This window comes from Epinephelus lanceolatus, chromosome 2 (genome assembly GCF_041903045.1).
Source record: "Epinephelus lanceolatus isolate andai-2023 chromosome 2, ASM4190304v1, whole genome shotgun sequence".
Lineage (NCBI taxonomy): Eukaryota > Metazoa > Chordata > Actinopteri > Perciformes > Serranidae > Epinephelus > Epinephelus lanceolatus.
In genome coordinates, this window is record NC_135735.1 from 27,290,258 (window position 1) to 27,301,098 (window position 10,841).

Consider the following 10,841-nt stretch of genomic DNA (forward strand, 5'->3'; position numbering starts at 1 on the left):
ATTTACTGCACCTTATACTTTATTTTACTTAACTTAGACCTGTTGTCCTCGTTCATGGACACTTTTTTGTGCCATGTAGCCTTAGTAAGAGTACAATACACTGATCCATGTAAAAAAAAGATGGCAGCCATCTCTGCCAAGTCAGTCTGCAGCCGATTCCGACCCACAAGTGGACAAGGTCCAAAACCTGATCACATTTTATGGTTGAAACTTGTTTATTTATTATTAATAATGTTTGTAGTTTGATTTGGCAACAAATTTGACCAACTTTAGCAACAGTAACAAGCTAAGACACTCTTTATTAGGAAGTGTTGTTTGAAGATGTTAGGACTTTATTATCATCTCGCTTGAGCACATTGGGGCTTTATCATTTTTGACAATGTTTAGTTTTTTATACTTATCAGGTTCTGTTGATCCCAAATATATAGGAGAAATTAAAAAGCGTACCAAACAGAAGTTTGGGTCTCTGGAGGTTAAATTAGAAAGTTAATATGTACATTTTATTAATATTTTACAATGTCATATATTATTTTATTGTCTAGTTTTAGAAGTTAATTTGTAATTCTCTTTTTATTGAATTAAATGATTATTGTAGCTCACATAAAACATGTTACTGAAAGCAAATTAACACATATTTCAATCCTATTTTTCTTGTTAGCTGTTGTTTATTTTGGTAATAAACATGCAGCACTAGCATGGCCTTAGCACCACTGACGTCTTGATATCCCACACCTGTCAAGTCGATGGATTATCTTGGAAAACTGCTCACTACAATGGAAACTTCAGCTAAATCTGAGAGAAATAAGTCTTTGGTGTGCAGAGAAAAAGTCTTGGATCTTTCATTTCAGCTCATGAAAAATGGGACCACAAGTGCCTTAGTACACTTGTGCCTTTTCTACTGTGACGTCTATAGTAAAAAGTCAGTTTTAATGAATAAGGTGAGTAATGTGAGACGGTGTATATGAATTTTAATCCACACAGAGTAACTTAATATATGAGGGCTGGTCGTAGTCAGCTGCCATGACTGTGAATAAGGAGCAGCTGGGTGGGCAGATGAATGCTTCAGGTGATGAGCTGAGGTGGGAAACACAGTCGTTGGCAGGTCTGGAAAAAGGAGGAAAGGTTAGTTCGTATCACGCAGAGATAAATCAGACACACGAGAAGCACAAGACGAAAGAGGAGGACAGAGCAGCTGTTGCTATGGTATTTATCAAATTACATCGAACAGCACATTTCTCAACATATTCATCACTTTAAAATCTTAAATCTATCGTTTCAAGTTTCTGTTTGTTGGAAGTTCTATCACATGTATGTTGGCTTAAATTTTTGTTTAGATGGGTTGTACATGTCATGATGATGAGTACGAAACTCAGATTCATCGTGTAAACCTCACCCCAGACACACACAGACACACACACTCACACACACAAGCACACTTGTGGGAAACAGGGATTAGTAACTGATACTGAGAGGTGGGAGAAAGCAGCCTCCCCCTGTGGCCTCTTAAACCAGATGTAACCAGCTGGCACAAACACACACACACACACACACACACACACACACACACACACACACACAGTTCTCAGTGACCAGGCTTGTGGCCAGAACTTTTGTCCTTTACTCTACAGTGTGAGCAGACACATAATGTAGAGACAGAGCGAGAGGGAGGCCCAGTCTCAGCTGTGCACAGTTCAAAGACGCTGCTTCAATGCATCTCTGTGGCCAATGAATCTCCCTGGTCGAGGACAACAGCTCCTTGAAGGTCTTTAACGGTCAGACTCTGTGATGGTTCAATGAAACATCTGAATCTTTATCTTCGTATTTAAATAACAGACATACACACATAAGCCGCATGTCAGAAACAAAAGCCTCAGATGCAGGGACAGCGAAGTGATGACACATATGTTTGTGTGTTTTAAGAAAGAAAGACGAGTGAGTGTTTGGAGTGTTACTTGTTTGTTTAAGCCAAAACAGGCGGGGGTGGGGGGGGGGGGGGGGGGGGGGGGTGGGGGGGGGGTGATGTTGAAGTAGTAAGTTCAGGGAGTCAGGTTCATCAGATAAGACGCAGTGAGTCATGGGAGGCTGGTCCTGAGGGCAGAGGGAAGATGACTCTCCTCAGTGCTATGTTTCTTTAGAAAATGCGCTGAGTCTTGATTATTGTAAAAACACCTGCGATTTGTTGACCGTTGTATCTTGATTTTTAACTAGCTTTTTATCTGTGTTTACTCAGACTTGGGCAGTCTTTATATAAAGAATCCAGTTCAGTCCACCAATATCCAGTGACCTGTTTTTAACTTTGTTGTCAGTAGTTTGAAACATCATCTGCAAGAGAAACAAAGCCCTGATCTGTTGGATGAAACAACCTTGTGGCTAAAAGTTGCCCATTTGAAACTCTGGACTATTTGTAATAGAGGTGAATGAATAAACACTCTGTTTCTTAAAGATAAATGGTTGACGTGTCCTCTAACAAGGTACTGATGACTAATGTGCTGGATGTTCTTGCTCTGAAGGGTCTTTGAGCAGAATGGTTTTAGCCATGCTAGTGGCATGGCTCTGTGGATGGTCGGCTATGGATGTTGGTCGATCAATAGCCAGATGGATTGCCATGAAATTTTTATCAAATATTCATGGTCCCCAGAGGATGTATCCTAATAATTTCAGTGATCTTCTGGTGTTTTCTCTTGCACATTGACATTTTTGGTTTTAATTTAAAAAGTCAGAGGTTGAATTGTGATGGCTTCCTTTGATTTTTTACATGGAGCAGCCATCAGGTGACAAGTTCACTTCATCCGATACTTTGGTTTTTTGGACTTAATACCTGAAATGATATTCCCATCAGTCTCAGCTGTAGTTTGCAATTGATGTCAATTAGCATTTGTGCAAAACTAAGGCTAAACTAAGATGATGAACATTATACTTTCTAAACATCAGCATGTTTGCATGTTAGCATTAGCATTTAGCTCAAAGCACCTCACAAGCACCAGACTATCACAGGGCTGACACATAGAGACAGACAACCATTTACACTCGCATTCACACCTACGGGCAATTTAGAGTCACCAATTAACCTGCATGTCTTTGGCCTGTGGGAGGAAGCCGGAGTACCTGGAGAAAACCCACACTGACACGGGGAGAACATGCAAACTCCACACAGAAGGGCACCCTGGGTTCGTACCAGGAACCGTCTTGTTGTGAGGTGATGATGGTAACCACACCACTGTGCCACCTAAAGACTAAAGTATCTTTAAAAAGTCGATTTGTGATCATAATAATGATAATAATAATCTTTATTTATATTGCACCTTTCAAAACCAGAGTTACACGTTGCTATACACAATAAAAGAAATAAAATAAAATAAAATTAAATTAAATTAAAAAAGTAAACATCATGCATAGAAAAATAGAAAATTCAGTAAAGCCAATGATTTCAAGAAATGATGAAACAAAATGTAAAAAAAAGAAACAACACTTAAAAAAAAGAAAAATATTACACAACCACCTGTCTGTACAGGTGGGGTTTTAAAAAGCATTTGCAAAGCACTGACACAGGTGATTGAGGGGTGAGGGGGTGGTGGTTGTTCACAGCGTTGGAGCTAAAATAGTAAAAGCATGATCCCTGTTTGTTATGGAACATATCATTTTCAGAATTATTGATATAATAATATATATAATAAAATAATAATATAAATGATTTCGACAAACAGCCCCTTTCCTAAAGTTCTACAGCAGTGATACTACCTTGATAGCCTTGAATTCACGATGAAAATAAGTTGAAAATAAGATGATTCTCAATAGATTTTTTGTTGTTGTTTTTGTACTTTGAATGTGAGGATCTCCTGGACACCCAGACAGAGGTCCGGGCTAATAATGTTTGTTAATTAATTAGCCCCTGGCCTCCTGTTATTATGCAAACATGGCCCCCAGGCAAAGCAAGTTTAGTATCCCTGCTCTGGAACTCTGTAACAGATGACTGATCTTACATGTCAATACCACAACTTCTATTGTCACTCATTAATTGTTAGGCATTGCGATGCTATAAAATAATCTTAAAAAATGTGTAAGGTAACTTTTCCTGGTTCAATGATTATAAACGGTGGGTTCAGTCATGAGACATTAGACGTCTGTTCATGTGATCCAGAGTGTGCTGCACACAGATCACAGAGCTTTTGTTGCTCTCATTTTGACTCTGGTTTTCAACCCAGTCACAAGATGATTCAGCCGAGGGGAGAAGCAAGATTTATTTCATCACAAGATGTGCAAAATTATCTATTTCTATTTTTTAAAGCCTCTCTTAGTGCTCTTAGTCTTGTATCCATGTTTCAGTGCACGAAGCTTTTGTTTAACATCTGACCCTTGCAGGAAGAGCAGCCTTTCTCCTCCTTAGTGCATGTGACAGCTCAACAACAGATCTCTCTCTGACAGAAAGCAGACATGTAGGTAGCAGGGAGCATTATCTCTGAACACACTATAATGAACCTCCCAGTCAAGAAGTGCTCTCAGTAATGACCCTAAATGTCCTCAGTGTATTTAGCTCATGTTATACCTACAGCTTTAACCAGCACATAAGCATAATACTGTGCATCTACATCAGGGACATTTAGTGCAGCAGCGTTATGTCATATTATTAAACCGTGTTGTCCTCCAGTGACCACTGTGGGTTTAACTTTAATGTTATTAAGAGAAAGTTTATTTTCAGAGAGGAAACTCTGAGGGGCTGCAGCCTAAAATGTTTCTTCACCAGGACCCCGTGACCTGCTCCATGACTAACTAAATAAAGGAGATAAAGGAACATGAAGGAGAAATGAAAGCCATGACAGGATCATGTGTCAAATGATAAGATACCCAGAGGGACAAGAAAATACCATGAAGAGTTAGAAAGAAATGAAGCATGAAAATATATTTCCTCTTTTTCCCTATAAGAAGAGCACTTCTTACTGCAAGGAGCCAAATCTTGCCTTTTAACAGCCACATTAAAACAATTACGTTAAGAACATATCTAGGATAAAAGGGCCAATGTCTCAGGAGGATCTGGAAAAAACTTGTCCATACTTTTATCTTCAGTAGACTTGACTACTGTAACAGTGTCTTTACAGGTCTCCCTCGATCAGACAGCTGCAGCTGATTCAGAATGCTGCTGCTCGGGTCCTCACTGAGACCAAGAAAGCGGATCACATCAGTCCAGTTCAGAGGTCTTTACACTAGCTTCCTGTCTGTCAGGGAATCTGTTTGCTGCTGCCTTTAATTAAATCAAATATTTATTCATTTGTAACACTGCACTGTGATTTCATTATTCATATCCTTTTAACTGCACTGCAACTTTATTCTTGTATCTTTGCACCTCTTATCTGCACTTTTGCTATTTTTAATAGTGATTTTTTTTTAATTGTAAATAATTTAGTAATTAATTTCACCTTTTATATAATTTTTTCCTCTTTCTCTTTTACTGTAAATCTGTATCCTTTATGATGTGTTATTGCTTTGTAAAGCACGTTGTATTGCCCTGGCGTATGAAACATGCTATACAAATAAAGCTGCCTTGCCTTTAAGTGGTCCAAAATATATTTTTTTAATGTATGAAACACTCATTCTTTGAAAACCTTAAAGGCAGAATGAAGACCTGTTTAAACTAGACTGCAATATTGACCTTTTTTTGCAGAAATTTCTGACTGATTGTCAATTATTTGCTGTTTATAGGCTTAGTATTTTCCCAACCATCAAATTCTTGCCAAAAATATTTATTTTTTTATTCGTGTATATGATAAAAAGAGACAAAAGAAAAAAGTACAATAACATAAGAAAATGCACAGGTGGGATGTTAAAAACCTCGGAAATTTGACTAAATATTGCTGTTATCTCAGTCCTTACATATGATTGTGCACATTGGATTACACACCTTAGACGCCGCTTCCTGATTTTTGAAAGCTTTCTGGATATAAATGAATTTTTTTTTGTAGTTTTCTGCATTCAGAGTTGTCACTCTTCTTATCCACTGGAACCAGCATCTAGTCTCTGTGAACTTCTGAAACTTCTGATAGTGTTTCATACTCAGAAGATAGATTTTAGGTTAAGTATCACTTTAAGACTTGAAGTGATGTGCTGAGACATCAAGTGCATAAATTTTAAGCCAGAGGTTACTGATTCTTTACAACCTGTCAACACTCCACTATTTAAAGGTTCAGTGTGTTCAGGATTAAGGAGGATATATTGACAGAAATTAAATTTAATATAAAGCGTATAATCACTTGAAAATAAGAATCATTGTGTGTTTGCTACCTTACTTTCATATCTATGTACAGTAGGAAGCGAGTCCTTGTCCACGGAAATTGCCATGTTGCACTGCCATGTTTCTACAGTAGCCCAGAACAGACAAACAAAACACTGGCTATAGCTAGATGCCATTCACATTTTTGCATCGGGCATCATAGGTGTTTTGGAGAGGAGGAGACCTCTGTGGATAAATTGGCTCCTAGTAAAAACCTCTTGGGCAATGAACGCTGAATGAATCCTAACCAGGAGTTCATGCTTAGCACATGAGAGATGTTTCAGCTGGTTACCACTAGATGCCACACTGCTTCTTTAAGACTGTTAATAAAGTAATTACAGTCTCAAAAGGCACTAACATTTCATTGATAATTTATTTCATTTACTACTACTACTGTAAAACAAAGCCCTATCTCTCTCTGTGCATCCTCACAGTATACAGTAGGTGTACACAGAGAGACAGACTGCAGTCTGCTGGCAAATGTTTGAATGGGGGAAAAAGCACCAAATCCGTTTTGTGGGAAAAGGGCAAATATGCTGAATAAACACAGAAATGATGTCGGGGGAGTCAGACAGGAGGTGAATATGTTCCCTGAGAAAGAGTGAAAGAATGAGAGATGAAGAAATGTTAGATGATGTAAGAGCCGCAGTATGTCCGCTGATCAGACAGCTGCGTGTTTCCACTTCTCTCTTATCTCTGACTGCACCCTCTGTGTGTGTGTGTGTGTGTGTTTGCCTACTGTACATACTGATGTGCTGATATGTCTGAATGTGTTTCTGCACACTTGTGTGTGTGTGTGTGTGTGTGTACAGGTGGGTTTGTGAATTATGAGCTGTGTGTGTGTGTTTCAGTCTAGGTATGTGCTGCACAAAGTCTGAAATGGATGTTATATGTACTGTATGTATTTGTGTCACCACCGTGGTGGTTAATAAAGCTTTTATACATACTTATCACAAGGTACCATTTTTCTGTTGACAGCCTCTCACAGTAAGATCTGAAAATTAGAGTCTGGAATCAAATTAGAGAAGTTAATTTGTGTATTTGGTGACATTTGGTGACATTTGTTGATGGATGAAATACCCTAGAGGAAAATTTCGCTGCTCAGTACGGCTGCCCCCGACTAAGAATTTTCCTAGTCAACCATTAGTCGTCATTTAGGCCCGTTAGTCAACTATTTGCCTGCATGTTTATGATATTAATTTAATCATCAAATCATGTATTTTGGGCGGGGCAACACAATGGTTTGAGTTGAAGGTGTGAGAAAGAATAGTATCAGTAACATTGTTAACACTGTGCTACATTACAGAGAAATACAAAACCGTACTAATGAACCTTCATTAATATAGGCCTATATTTTATCTACAAGTGCACGTCACACACTGAGCGAACTGCCTGTTAATGACGCTGTCGGCTAATGGGCATGTAGCTACTTCCATGTTTCAGATGACACGTCATGTTTGTAATCGACCAATGAAGATGAGTTTACATGTCACCTTGGGTTCGTCCTTCACCTTCTCAAAATGATCGCACACTTTGGATTTCAAGTGACCAATGAAATCTTGCCGACTAATGACCTTTCTGGTCGACTATCAGGGGGCCGCCCTACTGCTCACAATAGTCCTTTCTTTGTCTCATTGGCTATAAATCAACGTCTTCCTCCTTGTTCTGATCTGTTCCTCCTGATCCAAGGACACAGAGTTAAGACTTGAATTTGATCACTGAGACAAATTTCTGAAATTGTGCAGGCTCCATTATAAGCAAAACAAGTTTTCATCTGGATCTTACTGTTATCTGAACGGTGGATCATTTCAGACATAGATTACTGCAGTGACAGAGGAAAAAGAGCTTTTAAAGATCTTATATTAGGATCGGACTGAGACAATAGGAAGGCTGTTTCTCAGAGGCTGAATTTAAAAATATGAAGAAGTGATCAAAATCTTACATTGATGTTATATTGAGCTCATTTATGTCCAGGAGAAATAGGCTGAACAAAGAGGAGATCTGATTTTGAATGTTCCTGCCTGGGAACATGTCCTGGGATGAACAAAGGAAGAGAGAGAACAAGATAGGACAAAGTGATCAGAAATGAGGGACACAGAGAGGAAAGTTAGGGAAATATCACAAGACAGACAGGAAGGGTCACGTAGTAAAAGAGGGAGGAAAGAAGAGAGGAAGTGGAGTAAAGAGGTGACAGGAAGTGACTGTGGGTGGAGAAGAAGCACAGGGGGAGGGGCACAAGAGGGGTGAAAGGGAAAAGAGGGGGAAAAAAGGATGTGGAGAGTTTTCCTGTTTTTCCATCCAACATGCTTAGCTTAATGCTGATGAATCACACACACACACACACACACACACACAGAGGATGTGTCTGGAACTGACAAGCTGGTACATCCTGCCAACAACAGAACAGCTGACTGTGACATCTTTCTATACTAACGCCGTGTGTGTGTGTCCATGCTGATGCTACACTGTCTTGCGATGTGTGCGTGTGTGTGTGTCTGTGTATTTGTGAAGAGACATTTGAATTTTAGACCTTTGATGATGTTATAAGGTGAAAGGTGAAGATTTATATAATATAGTTGTGATAGCTAACGCTGTATTCATGTACTGTCTGAATAATCAGAAAAATGAGCTCTCTTATGGGAAAATTTACGTTAACACCACCTCACGTCAGAAAAAGAACTTGGAAAGTCATCAAAACTTTTGTTAAAATGGAGGACAAAAGTAATGTTCAGTTGATGGTAATAAACTTTTAATCAATTCACATGTTGCATATTAATTTTTGCTCACATGTGATTTGTAATATGGTGTTAGGTTGTATCTGTTAGTTGCTGTCCTCTAGAGTGATTTTAGGTTAGTTAGAAAATGTATTTATTATAACCCGATGACAAAGTTAAAGCAATATCTTAGTGGTTTTAAAGAATGTAGAAGTGCAGCAACAAGTCTGGGACAAAATCACAATGTCATATAAAACTTCACCATACTTAGATAGCAACATGAATCTTTACTGGGGCATTAAATACTCTGAGCATTTAAATGTAACTCATCCTTGTAGTGTCCATGTTTTTTCCACATGCTGACTTAAAAGCTCATGAACACACCAAAGTTGACAAAACGTCCCCCCAACTTGGGGAATGGGATCATTTGAGGAGCACATGAATGCAGCATTAATAAGGCTAACATGTTAGCCATGTTTGTTCATTCACACATTCAGCTGACATGGAGGAAAATTAGAATCCATTAGGGGTCATGTTTGTATCCAGATGGTGAAAGTAGCTCTGTTTTTGGTCTCGACCAACTCTTGAGGGAGACTTACACTCTTTAGCTCCTAAATGATTCTCTGTGTTCATCAGCTGGTCTCTAAATGTGTCTGTTTGTTAGGAAAAAGAAATGACTGGTTTCTCTGTAAACTTACATGTAGATCAAAACATAAGGTCGGGTGCTCATGGAAAATGGGGAACAACAGGAAACACAGGAAGAATCCATGCACTGCAAAGATGTACAAGTGAGAAAGAAAATATTAACGTATTTGTCACTGTTCGTGCATGGGAATTCGAGATGTGTGACCCATCAAAAGCCCTGATTGGCAGCCGGTGTGAGGGATGATAACATTTAAAAGGAGAAAGCTTTGAGTGGGACAATGGATCACTTTATTTTACGGAGCAAATAACAACAAAGGACCAACAAAGACGACCTACCACTGAAAGAGAAAATAAAAAACCCTTCAGCTGACAGTATCGTGAAAGCTACCTGTCTTATTATTTTTTTTAATGATGTGATAAGACTGATAAATCACATTATAGAAGCTGTTGTGCACAGATATAAATACAGGTATGCCTTGAGATTTTGGCTTGCCCCTTGGTGTGGCTTGGGCACAAAAAGTTTTAAAAACTTAAATCATTAAACGAGCCAGCACATTTCAACCACTGTAGGTCTTTTTAGGGCTTTGGACATGTTGGATCTTTTAATGATTTAGCCTCCATAATAAAGGCTTTTAAATACTTCCTTCCCATTTATATCTGTTTTTGGATTGCCTGGATTACCTTCCTGTGTTTGTTTGTTGTTTGGTGCTGAGTAGGCGTAGTACAGTGTGCTTTTAGAGCTTTCACCCTGATATTAACTGCCTGCTGCGGCCGAAAACAACGCTGTTAAGAGCGGTGAAGGTGAAACAAAACTGTGAAGTTGTGGGCAGGAAAACCAAAACAAGGACTCTAAAGACACCAAAACGCTTTATAACAGGAACTCTAGAAGTGGATGATAGTTGTCTGTAGGTTCATCGCTGTGAGCAAACATTTTGGAATTACACATAACCATTCATCTTACTGTTTGTGTAAAATATTGATTAAGGTTAAGGTAAGGGTTAAGGTTAGGGGATGCATTATATCAGTCAGTGAGGGGCATCACAAACACAATAGTACAGCTGTGTGTGCTTGTGTGTCATGTGGATTTGGGGGTTGAAAAAACAACTGAAGATCATTTGGAAAAGAGAAATATGTAAATTAATATTTTCTCTTCTGCAACATCTTAAGTAAAATGCTACAACTAAATAAACCTCATCTAAGTCCATGCTCTTGAACTTATA